This window comes from Phyllobates terribilis, unplaced genomic scaffold (assembly GCF_046119375.1).
Source record: "Phyllobates terribilis strain yellow unplaced genomic scaffold, ASM4611937v1 Scaffold_11__3_contigs__length_659146591, whole genome shotgun sequence".
NCBI classification, from domain to species: Eukaryota; Metazoa; Chordata; class Amphibia; order Anura; family Dendrobatidae; genus Phyllobates; species Phyllobates terribilis.
Genome location: NW_027362771.1, coordinates 575481945 through 575502829, shown reverse-complemented (window position 1 = coordinate 575502829; position 20885 = coordinate 575481945). Strand labels below are relative to the sequence as shown.

At 45.5% G+C, this 20885-nt stretch overlaps 7 non-coding genes across 7 annotated transcripts; all 7 read left to right on the top strand.

Moving 5' to 3' along the window:
• Window positions 1-2374: 2374 nt before the first annotated feature.
• On the top strand, window positions 2375-2514 carry LOC141168163 (U4 spliceosomal RNA). Its single transcript, XR_012251912.1, has one exon. It is a non-coding gene; the product is annotated as a U4 spliceosomal RNA (small nuclear RNA).
• A 2880-nt stretch (window positions 2515-5394) lies between these two features.
• On the top strand, window positions 5395-5534 carry LOC141168302 (U4 spliceosomal RNA). Its single transcript, XR_012252044.1, has one exon. It is a non-coding gene; the product is annotated as a U4 spliceosomal RNA (small nuclear RNA).
• Window positions 5535-8364: 2830 nt separating this feature from the next.
• Window positions 8365-8504, top strand: LOC141168310 (U4 spliceosomal RNA). The gene has a single exon (XR_012252051.1). It is a non-coding gene; the product is annotated as a U4 spliceosomal RNA (small nuclear RNA).
• Window positions 8505-10764: 2260 nt separating this feature from the next.
• Window positions 10765-10904, top strand: LOC141168049 (U4 spliceosomal RNA). The gene has a single exon (XR_012251804.1). It is a non-coding gene; the product is annotated as a U4 spliceosomal RNA (small nuclear RNA).
• A 4416-nt stretch (window positions 10905-15320) lies between these two features.
• On the top strand, window positions 15321-15393 carry TRNAK-UUU (transfer RNA lysine (anticodon UUU)). Its single transcript has one exon. It is a non-coding gene; the product is annotated as a tRNA-Lys (tRNA).
• Window positions 15394-17819: 2426 nt separating this feature from the next.
• TRNAK-UUU (transfer RNA lysine (anticodon UUU)) lies at window positions 17820-17892 on the top strand. The gene has a single exon. It is a non-coding gene; the product is annotated as a tRNA-Lys (tRNA).
• A 703-nt stretch (window positions 17893-18595) lies between these two features.
• Window positions 18596-18735, top strand: LOC141168124 (U4 spliceosomal RNA). The gene has a single exon (XR_012251875.1). It is a non-coding gene; the product is annotated as a U4 spliceosomal RNA (small nuclear RNA).
• The last annotated feature ends 2150 nt before the right edge of the window (window positions 18736-20885 follow it).

Below are 20885 nucleotides of genomic sequence, written 5' to 3'. Positions count from 1 at the left end.
GGGCCCTGAGCAAGCGGATGGGGGGAGGGCAGTTGCAGGCGCTGGCATCAGACTCCCCCGCCCACAGGCCTCATAGCGAGCCGGGGTGCCTGATGGCGAGTGGCCCCCGCACTTGCCCGAGTGCGCCAGGTGCTGACGCCAGGCCTGATGCACCCATATGGTCCTCCATACAGTATAATGCACCAGCATGGTCCTCCACACAATATAATGCACCCACCATGATCCTCCAAACAGTATAATGCACCCCCATGGTCCTTCCCACAATATAATGCGCCCCACATGGTCCTCCATGCAGTAGTATGCACCCCCATGGTTCTCCATACAGTAGTATGCACCCCCATGATCCTCCATACAGTAGTATGCACGCCCATGGTTCTCCATACAGTAGTATATACCCCCCATGATCCTCCATACAGTAGTATGCACCCCCATGATCCTCCATACAGTAGTATGCACTCCCATGATCCTCCATACAGTAGTATGCACCCCCATGGTTCTCCATACAGTAGTATGAACTCCCATGGTCCTCCATACAGTAGAATGCACAACCATGATCCTCCATACAGTAAAATGCACCCTCATGATCCTCCATACAGTAGTATGTACCCCCTTGATTCTCCATACAGTAGTATGCACGGCCATGATCCTCCATACAATATAATGCACCCCCATTATCCTCCATACAGCAGTATGCACCCCAATCGTCCTCCATACAGTAGAATGCACCCCATGATCCTCCATACAGTATAATGTGCCCCCATGGTCCTCCATACAGCATAATGTACCCCCATGGTACGCCATATGATATAATGCACCCCCATGATCCTACATACAGTAGTATGCGCCATCATCTTACTCCATACAGTATAATGCACCCCCATGATCCTCCATACAGTATAATGCACCCCCATGGTCCTACATACAGCATAATGCACTCCTCATACTGTATTATGGCCACCGGTTACTGATTTAAAAAAAAAATACAGTACTCACATCTCCTGGTTCCACCTGATGCTCTGGTCTCCTCAGCGTGCGGTGTGAAGCGCCGGACATCTCGAAGCAGCGGGCACCCTGTAATGACGTCATCGCGCCCGACACGTCAGACACCGAGCAAGAATGATGGGGGTGGGAATGTCTGCTGACGCTCCCTCCACCATCATCATTGCTCGCACTAGGTCCCCCCTCCGGCCATCAGCAAGTCAGTAGACGCTTCCACCCCCATTATTTCGTGTGGGCGGGCAGTACTGGTGCTAACGGGCAGAGACGGGGCACAGTGCGGTGAGGGCCTGCTGCAGTGATGGGCCGTTGTGGCCCCACGGCTCAAGGGGCCCCATAGCAGTGGTGTGGCCTGCCGCCATTGGCGGTACGCCAGTGCCTAAGGCCAAAAGATTAAGCAAAGAAATATGGAGAATCAATTACAGAATTAATATCTTGTCAGCTGTTCTCTGGAGATTACTTCAAATAGAGTCATGTTATGGTTTTGGGGTGCTATTATATGGTCATGTTATGGCGGTGTTACAGTCACTATTTGCTTTTGTGTGTTCATAGTATTGTGGTATTATTCAGTCACTATTTGGTATTATTGGGTGTTTATAGTACAGTCACTATTTTTTAGTTTTTTTTCATTATAAGCTTCTGGTAACAGCCTCCCCGACCCCCAATTCATCAAAGTCCCTGTTTAGTGTTCTCTTCCACCCCTATTTCATAACATGTCATTGATAGCGCCTCTCCCACCCCCAGTTCATTATGAGACCCTCTTAGTATCTTTCCCCACATCAGAATTTTCCTAATTTCTGCATAAATTTGACCTAAAACAACATCTGCTTTTCACAAGTGGATGAAGAACCAAATCAAATGAGTCCAAAACATTAAACTTTTACACTTTTTTTTAAAGAAAATAATCCAATCTCACATGTATGTGAGTGACAAAAGTATGTGAACCTTTAAGGTTAGCAGATAATTTGAAGGTAGGATCGATAGGGAGGGTTAATATATGGCGGTATTTAATCACTATTTGTTATTATATGGTCACGGCATGACCGTATTGCTTCTCAGCTGCTCTTCTTGCGCCATCATCAGGAAGTTCCTGGTAATGCAATCCTCTAACACATAAGTGAAGGTTCCCCCAGGATGCAGGAGCAGACAGTCTGTATAGCAGGAGGTGGTGACACTATGGTCAGATGGAGGATAAACCCTCTCCCCTCCCCCAGCCTGGGGGGCTTTTCTTTCTGCCATTACAGACTTAGGGGAGGGGCGTTATTAGCATATCCACTCCCAGAATCCTTTGCTCCCACAGTCCCCTAATGACTTTGTCTCTCCTCAGTGTAGACAGAGCCCCAGATCCGGAGGCCGCAGCTCCTCACAGATGGCCTCCAGCTTTGCGCAGTGGCAGTATCATAGCCCATGAGGTTTATCTGAGGCGTGATTATTGCTAGTTGAAAACTTTTCCCAATACCCCGCCATGAGGGCTCGTAATACAGTCAGCATGGCAATTTTTGACAGTCTCCCAGGAGACTGAATAGGTGGTTAATAGTAGAAAAACTATTATTCCTGTTTAGCTAGAGTGATTCTATATACAGTTGTATTGGAGCTCTGTGTTATATGTGGGGCTGAGAATTATATGTAAAGTTTTATTTCTCTCAGGCCAGGGGCGTACATAGAAATCATGGGGCCCCCAAGAAAAAAATAATAATAGTCAGATCACAGAAGAGCAGATCTCACAACCTTCCAGCCTTTACATAGCGATTTTCCTCCTGCTGAAGTCATAGATTCCTCTTTCATTGCCCCCATAAAATATCTAAACAAATGTGCCCCCCAAACACAGTATGATACCCCCATGATGAATTCCTCTACACACATTATAATGACCCTACTGTACCCCACTTCAACTCCACAGGCAAAGTATGGTGATCCCCCAAACTGTGACCCCCACACAGCCCTCCATGCACTATAATGGGCCTACATACAGTATAATAGCCCGCACTAGCCCTCCAAACAGTATAATTGCTTGCATACAGTCTAATAGACCCCCACATATTATAATGGCCCCACATAGCCTTCCATATAGTATAATGCGTCCCCCATAACTATCCATATAGTATAATGCACTCTCCATGGTCCTCCATAAAATATAGTGCACTCCCCATGGTCCTCCATACAATATAATGCACCCCCTATGGTACTCCATACAGTAGTATGAACCCCCATGGTCCTCCATACAGAATAATGTGCTCCCATGGTCCTCCATACAGAATAATGCACCCCATGGTCCTCCATACAGTATAATGCACCCCCATGATCCTCCATACAGTATAATGCACCCCATGGTCCTCCACACAATATAATGCGCCCACCATGACCCTCCAGACAGTATAATGCACCTGCATGGTCCTTCCCACAATATAATACACCCCACATGGTCCTCCATACAGTATAATGCACCCCCATGGTCCCCCATACAGTAGTATGCATTACCATGGTCCTCCATACAGTAGTATGCACCCCCATGATCCTCCATACAGTATAATGCACCCCCATAATCCTCCATACAATATAATGCACTTCCGTGATCCTCCTTTCAGTAGTATGCACCCCCATCACCCTCCATACAATATAATGCACCCCCATGATCTTCCATACAGTAGTATGCACCCTTAATGGTCCTCCATACAGTAGTATGCACCCCCCTGTTCCTCCATACAGTATAATGCACCCCCATGGTCCTCCATACAGCATAATGTATCCCCATGGTCCTCGATACAGCATAATGTACCCCCATAGTACACCATACAATATAATGCAACCCCATGATCCTCCATACAGTTGTATACACCCTCATGATCCTCCATACAGTTTAATGTGCCCCCATGGTCTTCCATACAATATAATGCACCCCCTTGATCCTTCATACAGTATTATGCACCTCCATGATCCTCCATACAATATAATGCACCCCCATACTGTATTATGGCCACCAGTCACTGATTAAAAAAAAATACAGTACTCATCTGTCCTTTTTGCGCCCAATGCTCCAGTCTCCTCAGCGTGTGGTGTGAAGCGCTGGACACCTCGTCTGATGTGTCAGAGCAGTGGGCGCGATGACGTCATTACAGGGCGCCCGCTGCTCTGACACGTCAGACGCCGAGGAAGAATGATGCTGATGCTCCCTCCTCCATCATCATTGCTCACACTGGGCCCCCCTCCGGCCATCAGCGAGAGCAATGAAGATAGAGGAAGGAGCGTCAGTAGACACTTCCACCCCCATCATTCTGTGTGGGCGGCTGGGCACCGCTGGTGCTAACAGGCAGAGGCGGGGCTCAGTGCGGTATCTGCTGCGGTGAGGGGCCCCATAGCAGTGGTGTGGCCTGCCGCCATTGGCGTTACGCCAGTGCCTAAGGCCAAAAGAATAAGCAAAGAAATGTGGAGAATCAATTACAGAATTAATATCTTGTCAGCTGCTTCCCTGGAGATTACTCCAAATACAGTCATGTTATGGTTTTGGGGTGCTATTATATGGTCATGTTATGGCGGTGTTACAGTCACTATTTCCTTTTGTGTGTTCATAGTATTGTGGTATTATTCAGTCACTATTTGGTATTATTGGGTGTTTATGGTACAGTCACTATTTTTTTAGTTTTTTTTTCATTAGAAGCTTCTGGTAACAGCCTCCCCGACCCCCAATTCATCATAAGTCCCTGTTTAGTGTTCTCTTCCACCCCTATTTCATAACATGTCATTGATAGCGTCTTCTCCCACCCCCAGTTCATTATGAGACCCTCTTAGTATCTTTCCCCACATCAGAATTTTCCTAATTTCTGCATAAATTTGACCTAAAACGACATCAGCTTTTCACAAGTGGATGAAGAACCAAATCAAATGAGTCCAAAACATTAAACTTTACACTTTTTTTTAAAGAAAATAATCCAATCTCACATGTCTGTGAGTGACAAAAGTATGTGAACCTTTAAGGTTAGCAGATAATTTGAAGGTAGGATCGATAGGGAGGGTTAACATATGGCGGTATTTAATCACTATTTGTTATTATATGGTCACAGCATGACAGTATTGCTTCTCAGCTGCTCTTCTTGCGCCATCATCAGGAAGTCCCTGGTAATGCAATCCTGTAACACATAAGTGAAGGTTCCCCCAGGACACAGGAGCAGACAGTCTGTATAGCAGGAGGTGGTGACACTATGGTCAGATGGAGGATGAACCCTCTCCCCTCCCCCAGCCTGGGGGGCATTTGTTTCTTCCATTACAGATTTAGGGGAGGGGCATTATTAGCATATCCACTCCCAGAATCCTTTGCTCCCACAGCCCCCTAATGACTTTGTCTCTCCTCAGTGTAGACAGAGCCCCAGATCCGGAGGCCGCAGCTCCTCACAGATGGCCTCCAGCTTTGCGCAGTGGCAGTATCATAGCCCATGAGGTTTATCCGAGTCGTGATTATTGCTAGTTGAAAACTTTTCCCAATACCCCGCCATGAGGGCTCGTAATACAGTCAGCATGGCAATTTTTGACAGTCTCCCAGGAGACTGAATAGGTGGTTAATAGTAGAAAACTGTTATTCTTGTTTAGCTAGAGTAATTCTATATACAGTTGTATTGGAGCTCTGTGTTATATGTGGGGCTGAGAATTATATGTAAAGTTTAATTTCCCTCAGGCCAGGGGCGTACATAGAAATCATGGGGGCCCCCAAGAAAAAAATAATAATAGTCAGATCACAGAAGAGCAGATCTCACAACCTTCCAGCCTTTACATAGCAATTTTCCTCCTGCTGAAGTCATAGATTCCTCTTTCATTGCCCCCATAAAATATGTAAACAAATGTGCCCCCCAAACACAGTATGATACCCCCATGATGAATTCCTCTACACACATTATAATGACCCTACTGTACCCCACTTCAACTCCACAGGCAAAGTATGGTGATCCCCCAAACTGTGACCCCCACACAGCCCTCCATGCACTATAATGGGCCTACATATAGTATAATAGCCCGCACTAGCCCTCCAAACAGTATAATTGCTTGCATACAGTATAATAGACCCCCACATATTATAATGGCCCCACATAGCCTTCCATATAGTATAATGCGTCCCCCATAACTCTCCATATAGTATAATGCACTCTCCATGGTCCTCCATACAATATAATGCACCCCCTATGGTACTCCATACAGTAGTATGAACCCCCATGGTCCTCCATACAGAATAATGTGCTCCCATGGTCCTCCATACAGAATAATGCACCCCATGGTCCTCCATACAGTATAATGCACCCCCATGATCCTCCATACAGTATAATGCACCCCATGGTCCTCCACACAATATAATGCGCCCACCATGACCCTCCAGACAGTATAATGCACCTGCATGGTCCTTCCCACAATATAATACACCCCACATGGTCCTCCATACAGTATAATGCACCCCCATGGTCCTCCATACAGTAGTATGCATTACCATGGTCCTCCATACAGTAGTATGCACCCCCATGATCCTCCATACAGTATAATGCACCCCCATAATCCTCCATACAATATAATGCTCTTCCGTGATGCTCCTTTCAGTAGTATGCACCTCCATACAATATAATGCACCCCCATGATCTTCCATACAGTAGTATGCCCCATTAATGGTCCTCCATACAGTAGTATGCACCCCCCTGTTCCTCCATACAGTATAATGCGCCCCCATGGTCCTCCATACAGCATAATGTATCCCCATGGTCCTCGATACAGCATAATGTACCCCCATAGTACACCATACAATATAATGCAACCCCATGATCCTCCATACAGTTGTATACACCCTCATGATCCTCCATACAGTTTAATGTGCCCCCATGGTCTTCCATACAATATAATGCACCCCCTTGATCCTTCATACAGTATTATGCACCTCCATGATCCTCCATACAATATAATGCACCCCCATACTGTATTATGGCCACCAGTCACTGATTAAAAAAAAAATACAGTACTCATCTGTCCTTTTTGCGCCCAATGCTCCAGTCTCCTCAGCGTGTGGTGTGAAGCGCTGGACACCTCGTCTGACGTGTCAAAGCAGTGGGCGAGATGACGTCATTACAGGGCGCCCGCTGCTCTGACACGTCAGACGCCGAGGAAGAATGATGCTGATGCTCCCTCCTCCATCATCATTTCTCACACTGGGCCCCACTCCGGCCATCAGCGAGAGCAATGAAGATAGAGGAAGGAGCGTCAGTAGACACTTCCACCCCCATCATTCTGTGTGGGCGGCTGGGCAGCGCTGGTGCTAACAGGCAGAGGCGGGGCTCAGTGCGGTGCCTGCTGCGGTGAGGGGCCCCATAGCAGTGGTGTGGCCTGCCGCCATTAGCGTTACGCCAGTGCCTAAGGCCAAAAGAATAAGCAAAGAAATGTGGAGAATCAATTACAGAATTAATGTCTAGTCAGCTGCTTCCCTGGAGATTACTCCAAATAGAGTCATGTTATGGTTTTGGGGTGCTATTATGTGGTCATGTTATGGCGGTGTTACAGTCACTATTTGCTTTTGTGTGTTCATAGTATTGTGGTATTATTCAGTCACTATTTGGTATTATTGGGTGTTTATGGTACAGTCACTATTTTTTTAGTTTTTTTTCATTATAAACTTCTGGTAACAGCCTCCCCGACCCCCAATTCATCATAAGTCCCTGTTTAGTGTTCTCTTCCACCCCTATTTCATTGATAGCGTCCCCTCCCACCCCCAGTTCATTATGAGACCCTCTTTTTATTTTTCCCCACATCAGAATTTTCCTAATTTCTGCATAAATTTGACCTAAAACGACATCAGCTTTTCACAAGTGGATGAAGAACCAAATCAAATGAGTCCAAAACATTAAACTTTTACACTTTTTTTTAAAGAAAATAATCCAATCTCACATGTCTGTGAGTGACAAAAGTATGTGAACCTTTAAGGTTAGCAGATAATTTGAAGGTAGGATCGATAGGGAGGGTTAATATATGGCGGTATTTAATCACTATTTGTTATTATATGGTCACAGCATGACAGTATTGTTTCTCAGCTGCTCTTCTTGCGCCATCATCAGGAAGTCCCTGGTAATGCAATCCTCTAACACATAAGTGAAGGTTTCCCCAGGACGCAGGAGCAGACAGTCTGTATAGCAGGAGGTGGTGACACTATGGTCAGATGGAGGATAAACCCTCTCCCCTCCCCCAGCCTGGGGGGCTTTTCTTTCTTCCATTACAGATTTAGGGGAGGGGTGTTATTAGCATATCCACTCCCAGAATCCTTTGCTCCCACAGCCCCCTAATGACTTTGTCTCTCCTCAGTGTAGACAGAGCCCCAGATCCGGAGGCCGCAGCTCCTCACAGATGGCCTCCAGCTTTGCGCAGTGGCAGTATCATGGCCCATGAGGTTTATCCGAGGCGTGATTATTGCTAGTTGAAAACTTTTCCCAATACCCCGCCATGAGGGCTCGTAATACAGTCAGCATGGCAATTTTTGATAGTCTCCCAGTAGACTGAATAGGTGGTTAATAGTAGAAGAAGAGTTATTGCTGTTTAGCTGGAATAAATCTATATACAGTTGTGTTGGAGCCGTATGTTACATGTGTCGGGCTGAGAATCAGCAAACAAACGTGCGGGATCAATTACAGAATTACTATCTATTCAGTACCTTCCCTGGAGATTTCTCCATATATAGTCATGTTATGGTTGTTTTTTGTTATTATGTGGTGATGGTATGGCGGTATTACAGTCATTATTTGGTGTTACTATGTGGTGATGGTATGGTGGTATTCAGTCACTATTTGGTGTTATTATGTGGTGATGGTATGGCGGTATTCAGCCACTATTTGGTGTTATTTTGTGGTGATGGTATGGCGGTATTCAGCCACTATTTGGTGTTATTATGTGGTGATGGTATGGCGGTATTCAGCCAATATTTGGTGTTATTATGTGGTGATGGTATGGCGGTATTCAGTCACTATCTCGTGTTATTATGTGGTGATGATATGGCGGTATTTAGTCACTATTTGGTGTTAGTATGTGGTGATGGTAAGGCGGTATTCAATCACTATTTGGTGATATTATGTGGGGATGGTATGGCGGTATTCAGTCACTATTTGGTGTTATTATGTGGTCATGGTATGGCGGTATTCAGCCACCATTTAGTGTTACTATGTGGCGATGGTATGGCTATATTCAGCCACTATTTGGTGTTATTATGTGGTGATGGTATGGCGGTATTCAGTCACTATCTCGTGTTATTATGTGGTGATGATATGGCGGTATTTAGTCACTATTTGATGTTAGTATGTGGTGATGGTATGGCGGTATTCAATCACTATTTGGTGATATTATGTGGGGATGGTATGGCGGTATTAAGTCACTATTTGCTGTTATTATGTGGTGATGGTATGGCGGTATTCAGTCACTATCTGGTGTTATTATGTGGTGATGGTATGGTGGTATTCAGTCACTATTTGCTGTTAGTATGTGGTGATGGTATGGCGGTATTCAGTCACTATTTGCTGTTATTATGTGGTGATGGTATGGCGGTATTCAGTCATTATTTGGTGTTATTACGTGGTGATGGTATGGCGGTATTCAGTCAATATTTGCTGTTATTATGTATTGATGGTATGGCGCTATTCAGTCACTATTTGGTTATGTGGTGATGGTATGGCGGTATTCAGCCACTATTTGGTGTTATGTGGTGATGGTATGGCTGTATTCAGCCACTATTTTGTGTTATGTGGTGATGGTATGGCGGTATTCAGCCACTATTTGGAGTTATTATGTGGTGATGGTATGGCGGTATTCAGCCACTATTTGGTGTTATTATGTGGTGATGGTATTGCGGTATTCAGTCACTATTTGCTGTTATGTGGTGATGGTATGGCGATATTCAGTCACTATCTGGTGTTATTATGTGGTGATGGTATGGCGATATTCAGTCACTATCTGGTGTTATGTGGTGATGGTATGGCGGTATTCAGTCACTATTTGCTGTTATGTGGTGATGGTATGGCGGTATTCAGTCACTATTTGGTGTTATTATGTGGTGATGGTATGGCGGTATTCAGCCACTATTTTGTGTTATGTGGTGATGGTATGGCGGTATTCAGCCACTATTTGGAGTTATTATGTGGTGATGGTATGGCAGTATTCAGCCACTATTTGGTGTTATTATGTGGTGATGGTATTGCGGTATTCAGTCACTATTTGCTGTTATGTGGTGATGGTATGGCGATATTCAGTCACTATCTGGTGTTATTATGTGGTGATGGTATGGCGATATTCAGTCACTATCTGGTGTTATGTGGTGATGGTATGGCGGTATTCAGTCACTATTTGCTGTTATGTGGTGATGGTATGGCGGTATTCAGTCACTATTTGGTGTTATTATGTGGTGATGGTATGGCGGTATTCAGCCACTATTTGGTGTTATTATGTGGTGATGCTATGGCGGTATTCAGTCACTATTTAGTGTTATTATGTGGTGATGGTATGGCGATATTCAGTCACTATCTGGTGTTATTATGTGGTGATGATATGGCGGTATTCAGTTACTGAAGAGCAGTCAGGTGGAGGATGAACCCTCTCCTCTCCCCCAGCCTGTGGGGCTTTTCTTTCTTCCATTACAGACTTAGGGGAGGGGTTTATTAGCATATCCACTCCCAGAATCCTTTGCTCCCACAGCCCCCTAATGACTTTGTCTCTCCTCAGTGTAGACAGAGCCCCAGATCCGGAGGCCGCAGCTCCTCACAGATGGCCTCCAGCTTTGCGCAGTGGCAGTATCATAGCCCATGAGGTTTATCCGAGGCGTGATTATTGCTAGTTGAAAACTTTTCCCAATACCCCGCCATGAGGGCTCGTAATACAGTCAGCATGGCAATTTTTGACAGTCTCCCAGGAGACTGAGTAATGGTGTTAGTATTAGAAGAAGTGCTAATAGGAGATCATTACGTGTATACAGTTGTATTGGAGCCGTATGTTACATGTCGGGCTCAGAATTATAAGTAACATTTCACTTCTCTGAGGACAAGAGAATCAGCAAAGAAACGTGCGGGATCAATTACAGGATTACTATCTAGTCAGCTGCTTCCCCGGAGATTTCTCCATATGGAGTCATGTTATATACACTGCTCCAAAAAATTAAGGGAACACTCAGATAACACATCCTAGATCTGAATGAATGAAATATTCTCATTGAATACTTTGTTCTGTAGAAAGTTGAATGTGCTGACAACAAAATCACACAAAAATCATCAATGGAAATCACATTTATTAACCAATGGAGGCCTGGATTTGGAGTCACCCCCAAAATTAAAGTGGAAAAACACACTACAGGCTGATCCAACTTTGATGTAATGTCCTTAAAACAAGTCAAACTGAGGCTCAGTATTGTGTGTGTGGCCTCCACGTGCCTGTATGACCTCCCTACAACGCCTGGGCATGCTCCTGATGAGGCTGAGTATTGTGTGGCCTCCACGTGCCTGTATGACCTCCCTACAACGCCTGGGCATGCTCCTGATGAGGCTGAGTATTGTGTGGCCTCCACGTGCCTGTATGACCTCCCTACAACGCCTGGGCATGCTCCTGATGAGGCTCAGTATTGTGTATGGCCTCCACGTGCCTGTATGACCTCCCTACAACGCCTGGGCATGCTCCTGATGAGGCTCAGTATTGTGTGTGGCCTCCACGTGCCTGTATGACCTCCCTACAATGCCTGGACATGCTCCTGATGAGGCTGAGTATTGTGTGTGGCCTCCACGTACCTGTGTGACCTCCCTACAACGCCTGGACATGCTCCTGATGAGGCTGAGTATTGTATGGCCTCCACGTGCCTGTATGACCTCCCTACAACGCCTGGGCATGCTCCTGATGAGGCGGAGTATTGTGTGTGGCCTCCACGTGCCTGTATGACCTCCCTACAATGCCTGGACATACTCCTGATGAGGCTGAGTATTGTGTGGCCTCCACGTGCCTGTATGACCTCCCTACAACGCCTGGGCATGCTCCTGATGAGGCGGAGTATTGTGTGTGGCCTCCACGTGCCTGTATGACCTCCCTACAATGCCTGGACATGCTCCTGATGAGGCTGAGTATTGTGTGTGGCCTCCACGTGCCTGTATGACCTCCCTACAATGCCTGGACATGCTCCTGATGAGGCTGAGTATTGTGTGGCCTCCACGTGCCTGTATGACCTCCCTACAACGCCTGGGCATGCTCCTGATGAGGCTCAGTATTGTGTGTGGCCTCCACGTGCCTGTATGACCTCCCTACAACGCCTGGGCATGCTTCTGATGAGGATGAGGTTGTGGATGGTCTCCTGTGGGATCTCCTCCCAGACCTGGACTAAAGCATCCGCCAACTCCTGGACAGTCTGTGGTGCAATGTGACGTTGGTGGATGGAGCGAGACATGATGTCCCAGATGTGCTCAATCGGATTCAGGTCTGGGGAATGGGCGGGCCAGTCCATAGCTTCAATGCCTTCATCTTGCTGGAACTGCTGACACACTCCAGCCACATGAGGTCTGGCATTGTCCTGCATTAGGGGGAACCCAGGGCCAACCGCATCAGCATATGGTCTCACAAGGGGTCTGAGGATCTCATCTCGGTACCTAATGGCAGTCAGGCTACCTCTGGCGAGCACATGGAGGGCTGTGCGGCCCTCCAAAGAAATGCCACCCCACACCATTACTGACCCACTGCCAAACCGGTCATGCTGAAGGATGTTGCAGGCAGCAGATCGCTCTCCACGGCATCTCCAGACTCTGTCACGTCTGTCACATGTGCTCAGTGTGAACCTGCTTTCATCTGTGAAGAGCACAGGGCGCCAGTGGTGACTTTACCAATCCTGGTGTTCTGTGGCAAATGTCAAGCATCCTGCAGTGTTGGGCTGTGAAGACAACCCTCATCTGTGTACGTCGGGCCCTCATATCACCCTCACTGAGTCAGTTTCTAACCGTTTGTGCAGACACATGCACATTTGGGGCCTGATGGAGGTCATTTTGCAGGGCTCTGGCAGTGCTCCTCCTGTTCCTCCTTGCACAAAGGCAGAGGTAGCGGTCCTGCTGCTTGGTTGTTGCCCTCCTACGGCCCCCTCCACGTCTCCTGGTGTACTGGCCTGTCTCCTGTAGCGCCTCCAGCAGCTGGACACTACGCTGACAGACAAAGCAAACCTTCTTGCCACAGCTCGCATTGATGTGCCATCCTGGATGAGCTGCACTACCTGAGCAACTTCTGTGGGTTGTAGAGTCCGTCTCATGCCACCACGAGTGTGAAAGCACAACCAACATTCAAAAGTGACCAAAACATCAGCCAGAAAGCATTGTTGCTGAGATGTGGTCTGTGGTCCCCACCTGCAGAACCACTCCTTTATTGAGGGGGTCTTGATAATTGCAATAATTTCCATCTATTGTCTATTCCATTTGCACAACAGCATGTGACATTGATTGTCAATCAGTGTTGCTTCCTAAGTGGACAGTTTGATTTCACAGAAGTTTGACTTACTTGGAGTTATATTCTGTTGTTTAAGTGTTCCCTTTATTTTTTTGAGCAGTGTATTTTTTGTGTTATCATGTAGTCATGGTATGGCTAGGGTGTCGGCACCATTGAAATTGTTCCAGAAAATGAAGTATTTCTCCCAGAGCATTATTACAATTCCCCGTATTTTGTACACGTTTGTGAGTGTTGGAACAAAATATAAAAACAGAGGAAAAAAAAGGCAAATTGGACATAAGTTTACACAAAACCCCAATAATGGGCCAGACAAAATTGTTGGCGCCTTCAACTTAATATTTGGAATGTGGAATAAATATCTGCAATCAGTCGCTTCCTATAACCATCAGCTTCTTACACCTCTCAGCAGGAATCTTGGACTCTTCTTACAATCTGCACCAGGTCTCTCATATGTGAAGGGTGCCTTCTCCAAACAGTAATTTTAAGATCTCTCCACAGGTGATCAACGGGTTTTAGATCCGGACTCATTGCTGCCACTTCAGAACTCTCCAGCAATTTGTTTCCATCCATTTCTTGGTGCTTCTTGAAGTATATTTGGGGTCATTGTCCTGCTGCAAGACCTATGACCTAAAATGCAATCCCAGCTTTCTGACACTGGACAATACATTGTGGCCCAAAATCCTTTGGTAATCCTCAGATTCCATAATACCTTGCACACAGTAAATCACTCAGTTCCAGAGGCAGCAAAACAGCCCCAAAACATCTTTGAACCTCCACCATATTTGACTCTAGGTGCTGTGTTGTTTTCTTTGTAGGTCTCATTCTGTTTTCGGTAAACAGTAGAATGATGTGCTTTACCAAAAAACTCTATCCTGTTGTCATCTGTCCATAAAACCCTTTCCCAGAAGGATTTTGGCTTACTCACTTACAATTTGGCAAACTTCGGTCTAGCTTTTTTATGTCTTTGTGTCAGCAGGGGGGGTCCTCCTGGATCTCCCACCATAGCGTTTCATTTCATTCAAATGTCGGTGGATAGTTCGTGCTGACACTGATGCACCCTCCGGTTGCAGGACAGCTTGAATTTGGGGCTACTTTTCCTCAGACTATCCTGCGTTGCAACCTTTCAACAATTTTTCTCTGCCGTACACGTCCAGGGAGATTAGCTACAGTGCTATAGGTTGTAAACTTCTTGATTATGTTGTGCACCGTGGACAAAGGAACATCAAGATCTCTGAAGATGGACTTGTAATCTTGAAATTGTTGATATTTTTCAACAATTTTGATCCTCAAGTCCTCAGACAGTTCTCGTCTCCTCTTTCTGTTCTCCATGGTTAGTATGGCACACACAGATATACAATGTAAAGATTGAGTCAACGTCATCTCTTTTTTTTTTTCATCTGGTTTCAGTTGTGATTTTCATATTGCCCACGCCTTTAACTTGCCACAGGTGACTTTGTCCAGTCCCTGATATCATCCTCTCCCACCGCCCAAGTCATTATAAGTCCCTGATGATGTCCTCTCCCCAATTCAAACGTTATGTCTTATGGGATTATCTCTGCATTGCTGGACAAGTCTGGAATACAGAAGTGATTTTTTTTTTCCAGAACGTGGAAACCAATGGACAGTATGAATAGTTGGAAGTAGTGATATTGTGTAACCCGAAAAGAGGAGCAGATGGCCGATAATTCAGGAGAAAGTCCTTGTGTCAGAATGTGTGCAAAGGTGGTGATACTGTGTAACTGGAAAGAAAAGCAGAAAGCAGATAGCTGTAGGAGAAAGAGTGTGTGTGACACTATGTAACCAGAAAGGAGGAGCAGACGGCCGACAGCTGCAGCAGAAAATCATTGTGTCAGTGATCATGTACAGAATCCTGGATAGCTCAGTCGGTAGAGCATCAGACTTTTAATCTGAGGGTCCAGGGTTCAAGTCCCTGTTCGGGCGGAAGCTTTTAACAAAGAGGAAAACAATAAATGTTATTTCATGAGGATATAAATGAGACCTAGAGAAGGACAAATGATGGAGACTATTCAGGAAAAAATCATGGTTACCATAATTCTTTTGATTTTGGACAGTCTTGGGTGGTGACCATGTTCTCCTTAGCTGCTCTCTTGTCGCCAACAACAGGCGATCACTGATAATGTAATGTACTAGAACATAAGTGAGGGCTCGTTACATATTCCACGTAGTAGGAACTTGTAGACAGTCAGTATAGAGGGACTATATGAAGGTATTCAGACCCTATTTGGTGTTATTATATGGTCTTGGTATGGAAGTAATCAGTCACTATTTGACAATATAACGTGGTCACCGGATGGCAGTTTTAGGTGAGTATTGGTTTAATCATGTGTTCCTGGTATAACCGTAATCAAAATTAAAAGCAAAACCACAGTAAGAGGAAATAGAATCAATTCATTTTGGGGGAAATTTACAATTATGTGTTTATAGTATGGTGGTTTTCAGTCACTATTTTTAGTTCTTATCACTATAAGTCCCTGCCTATCCCTGAAATCATTATAAGCCTCTGATAGCAGCCTCTCCCACCCACAATTCATTACAGCTCCCTGTATAGTGTCCTCTTCCACCCCTATTTCATAATATATCCCTGATAGTGTCCACTCCCAGACCCCAATCCGTTATGAGTCCGTTTGGGTATCCTCCCCAACGTCAATTCATTATAAGTCCCTGTATAGCATCTTCTCTAACCAACTAATTCATTAAAAGTCCATGATGACGTCCTCCTCCTTTTTCTCCCAATTCAATATAAGTCCCTGATAGTGACGCGCCCCCTGGGCCGTGTGGGGAACCCAGAACTGGGCCTTTTAGTGGATGCTGGGGGTTGTAGTCACCGTGGCAGTGACCCAGTCCCGTGGCTCAGAGTGGTCAAACCAGTGGCAGTCTATTTATGTGTTTTTTATGATTATTAAATGTCCGACTACGCCACCTGTGGATTGCGGTTAGGAGGAACCGCCGCTGCTGGGCAGGCCGCTGAGGCTGATGAGGTGTGCAGCTAGATGGTGTGACTCCCCACAGGAAGAGTATTGCCTCAGGGCAGCGTGAGTGGATGATGAGAGTTGTGGTGCAAGGGCGCAGCAGAAACTACTCAGAGTCTTTGCAGTGCAGTCCAGGGTCTTTACTCATAGTTGTTAATCCAGATTATTATGGCCGGTCATAATCTCCCGCGTCGTACTGTGTTCGCCAAGTGAGGGGCTCGGCCGACTCCCAGATATCTTTGGAGTACTTATCAGGACCCCCTTCATGTGTCCTTTCTCTGGCTCTTCGTGCTTCACACCTTACACCGCTTCTGTCCAGCTGCCTCGGGTCTTGGCGGGCGACGTGTGTTCCGTTCCCTGGACCCTATGTGGTCCCTTCCTAGCGTGGACTGTGAGGGGCTGTGACACATGCAATGCCACAGCCTCCGGTGACTAGCTGAGCGTGGTTTCTGCCTCCACTAGTTAAGGGAACCGGTTCCCTGTCTTGGCCTGACCCCCCTACCTCCAGGTAGCGGGGGGCGTACGGCCGGCTTGCTGCATCTCCCGTACCTCTGGGGTCCCTTCTTCTCCTGGAGCGTTTCCTGCTCCCTCTCCTCTCTGCTCTTTCTCTTCTCAGTCTTGGGCCTCTCAGGCTAGGCTCGCCTCCTGGAGCAGAGCTCCACAGAGCCCTGCTCTTTCACTTCTCCCCTCTGACTGAACACACTTCCTAAGATGGCTCCCCTCTTTATACTCCTACTCAGTGCACCCAGGATCTGCACTCTCCACCCACACACCACTGGGTTCCCCCTTTCCTAGGTGACCCCTTCCCACTCCTGCCAGGGATCAGGGACAATTGTGCTCTCCCGTGGGAGCATTGTCGCCCTGTCCCCCGGAAATGTGGTGTAATGCATGCAGGTGTCAGGGTCCTGAGCCATACTCCATCCTTACCTGAGAGTGAGATATCGCACATCTGGGTGAGATGCAATACCTCTGTAGCGACCGAACCCTCTGGGTGCTACACTAGCGTCCGTCCTCACTCTCCAGTTTTTTATAAGTCTCTAATATCATCCTCCCCTACCCCCAAGTCATTACAAGTCCCTGATAGCGTCCGACCTCACTCTCCAGTTTATTATAAGTCCCTGATATCATCCTGTCCCATCCACAAGTCATTACAAGTCCCTGATGACGTCCTCCCTCCAATTCAATCGTTAAGTCTTATGGGATCATCTCTGCATTGCTGGACAGGTCTGGAATACAGAAGAGACGGTTCCTTTCCAGGACGTAGAAACCAATGGACAGAACGTATAGTGGTGAGTGGTGATAGTCTGTAACAAGAAAGGAGGAGCAGACGGCCGATAATACAGGAGAAAGTCATTGTGTCAGAGATCATGTACAGAAGCCCGGATAGCTCAGTCAGTAGAGCATCAGACTTTTAATCTGAGGGTCCAGAGTTCAAGTCCCTGTTCGGGCGGAAGCTTTTAACAAAGAGGAAAACAATAAATGTTATTTCATGAGGATATAAATGAGACCTAGAGAAGGACAAATGATGGAGACTATTCAGGATAAAATCATGGTTACCATAATTCTTTTGATTTTGGACAGTCTTGGGTGGTGACCATGTTCTCCTTAGCTGCTCTCTTGTTGCCAACAACAGGCGATCACTGATAATGTAATATAGGAACTTGTGAACAGTCTGTATAGAGGGCACTATATGGCGGTATTCAGTCACTATTTAGTATTATAATGTGGTGATGGTATGGCGGTATTTAATCACTATTTTCTGTTATTATGTGCTGATGGTTTGGCGGTTATAAGTCACTAATTGTTATTATATGGTCACAGCATGACAGTATTGCTTCTCTTCTTGCGCCATCATCAGGAGGTTCCTGGTAATGCAATCCTGTAACACATAAGTGAAGGTTCCCCCAGGACGCAGGAGCAGACAGTCTGTATAGCAGGAGGTGGTGACACTATGGTCAGATGGAGGATAAACCCTCTCCCCTCCCCCAGCCTGGGGGGCTTTTCTTTCTTCCATTACAGACTTAGGGGAGGGGTGTTATTAGCATATCCACTCCCAGAATCCTTTGCTCCCACAGCCCCCTAATGACTTTGTCTCTCCTCAGTGTAGACAGAGCCCCAGATCCGGAGGCCGCAGCTCCTCACAGATGGCCTCCAGCTTTGCGCAGTGGCAGTATCATAGCCTATGAGGTTTATCCGAGGCATGATTATTGCTAGTTGAAAACTTTTCCCAATACCCTGCCATGAGGGCTCGTAATACAGTCAGCATGGCAATTTTTGACAGTCTCCGAGGAGACTGAATAGGTGGTTGAGCTAGATCTAAATCGGCCATGTGCTGTAGGATCAATATTCTAGAAATTACAACATTTCAGGTATATTTCTATGCCAATGAGAACTTGTTCCATGCAGGAAGAATTATATATATATATACAGTGCTGGCCAAAAGTATTGGCACCCCTGCAATTCTGTCAGATAATACTCAGTTTCTTCCTGAAACTAATTGCAATCACAAATTCTTTGGTATTATTCTCTTCATTTAATTTGCTTGCAAGGAAAAAACACAAAAGAGAATGAAGCAAAAATCAATCATTGATCATTTCACACAAAACTCCAAAAAAGGGCCGGACAAAAGTATTGGCACCCTCAGCCTAATACTTGGTTGCACAACCTTTAGCCAAAATAACTGCGAACAACCGCTTCCGGTAACCATCAATGAGTTTCTTACAATGCTCTGCTGGAATTGTAGACCATTCTTCTTTGGCAAACTGCTCCAGGTCCCTGATATTTGAAGGGTGCCTTCTCCAAACTGCCATTTTGAGATCTCTCCACAGGTGTTCTATAGGATTCAGGTCTGGACTCATTGCTGGCCACCTTAGAAGTCTCCAGTGCTTTCTCTCAAACCATTTTATAGTGCTTTTGGAAGTGTGTTTTGGGTTATTGTTCTGCTGGAAGACCCATGACTTCTGAGGGAGACCCAGCTTTCTCACACTGGGCCCTACATTATGCTGCAAAATTTGTTGGTAGTCTTCAGACTTCATAAAGCCATGCACACAGTCAAGCAGTCCAGTGCCAGAGGCAGCAAAGCAACCCCAAAACATCAGGGAACCTCCGCCATGTTTGACTGTAGGGACCGCGTTCTTTTCTTTGAATGCCTCTTTTTTTTTTCCTATAGACTCTATGTTGATGCTTTTTCCAAAAAAGCTCTACTTTTGTCTCATCTGACCAGAGAACATTCTTCCAAAACGTTTTAGGCTTTCTCAGGTAAGTTTTGGTAAACTCCAGCCTGGCTTTTTTATGTCTCGGGGTAAGAAGTGAGGTCTTCTGGGTATCCTACCATACAGTCCCTTTTCATTCAGATGTCGACGGATAGTACGGGTTGACACTGTCGTACCCTCGGACTGCAGGGCAGCTTGAACTTGTTTGGATGTTAGTCGAGGTTCTTTATCCACCATCCGCACAATCTTGCGTTGAAATCTCTCGTCAATTTTTCTTTTCCGTCCACATCTAGGGAGGTTAGCCACAGTGCCATGGGCTTTAAACTTCTTGATGACACTGCGCACGGAAGACACAGGAACATTCAGGTCTTTGGAGATGGACTTGTAGCCTTGAGATTGCTCATGCTTCCTCACAATTTGGTTTCTCAAGTCCTCAGGCAGTTCTTTGGTCTTCTTTCTTTTCTCCATGCTCAATGTGGTACACACAAGGACACAGGACAGAGGTTGAGTCAACTTTAATCCATATTAACTGGCTGCAAGTGTGATTTAGTTATTGCCAACACCTGTTAGGTGCCACAGGTAAGTTACAGGTGCTGTTAATTACACGAATTAGAGAAGCATCACATGATTTTTCAAATGGTGCCAATACTTTTGCCCACCCCCTTTTTTAGGTTTGGTGTGGAATTATATCCAATTTGGCTTTAGGACAATTCTTTTTGTGTTTTTTTCATTGAAGACAAATTAAATGAAGAGAATAATACCAAAGAATTTGTGATTGCAATCATTTTCAGGAAGAAACTGAGTACTATCTGACAGAATTGCAGGGGTGCCAATACTTTTGGCCAGCACTGTATATATATCTGTGTGTATAAAGATCAAACACCCACTTTTCCAAAAATAAATAAAAAATTAACACATTTGTTATCGCTTGGTACATATATAAAATACTATTTATTATATACGGCGTGCACCAAAACAGAAGAAAGTGTAAATGGCAAATTCTCTGGGATTTTTTTGGTCACCTCCCAAAATATGATGGAATAATAAGAGATAAAAAAAGTCATATAGACCCCAAAATAGTACTGATAGTACATGTGTATATATATACATATCAGAAAATGTAAAACAATACATGAAAAAATTCTATATATACTGTACATATGTGTGTGTATATATATATATATATATATATATATATTTATATTTATTTATATGAATATATAATTAGAAA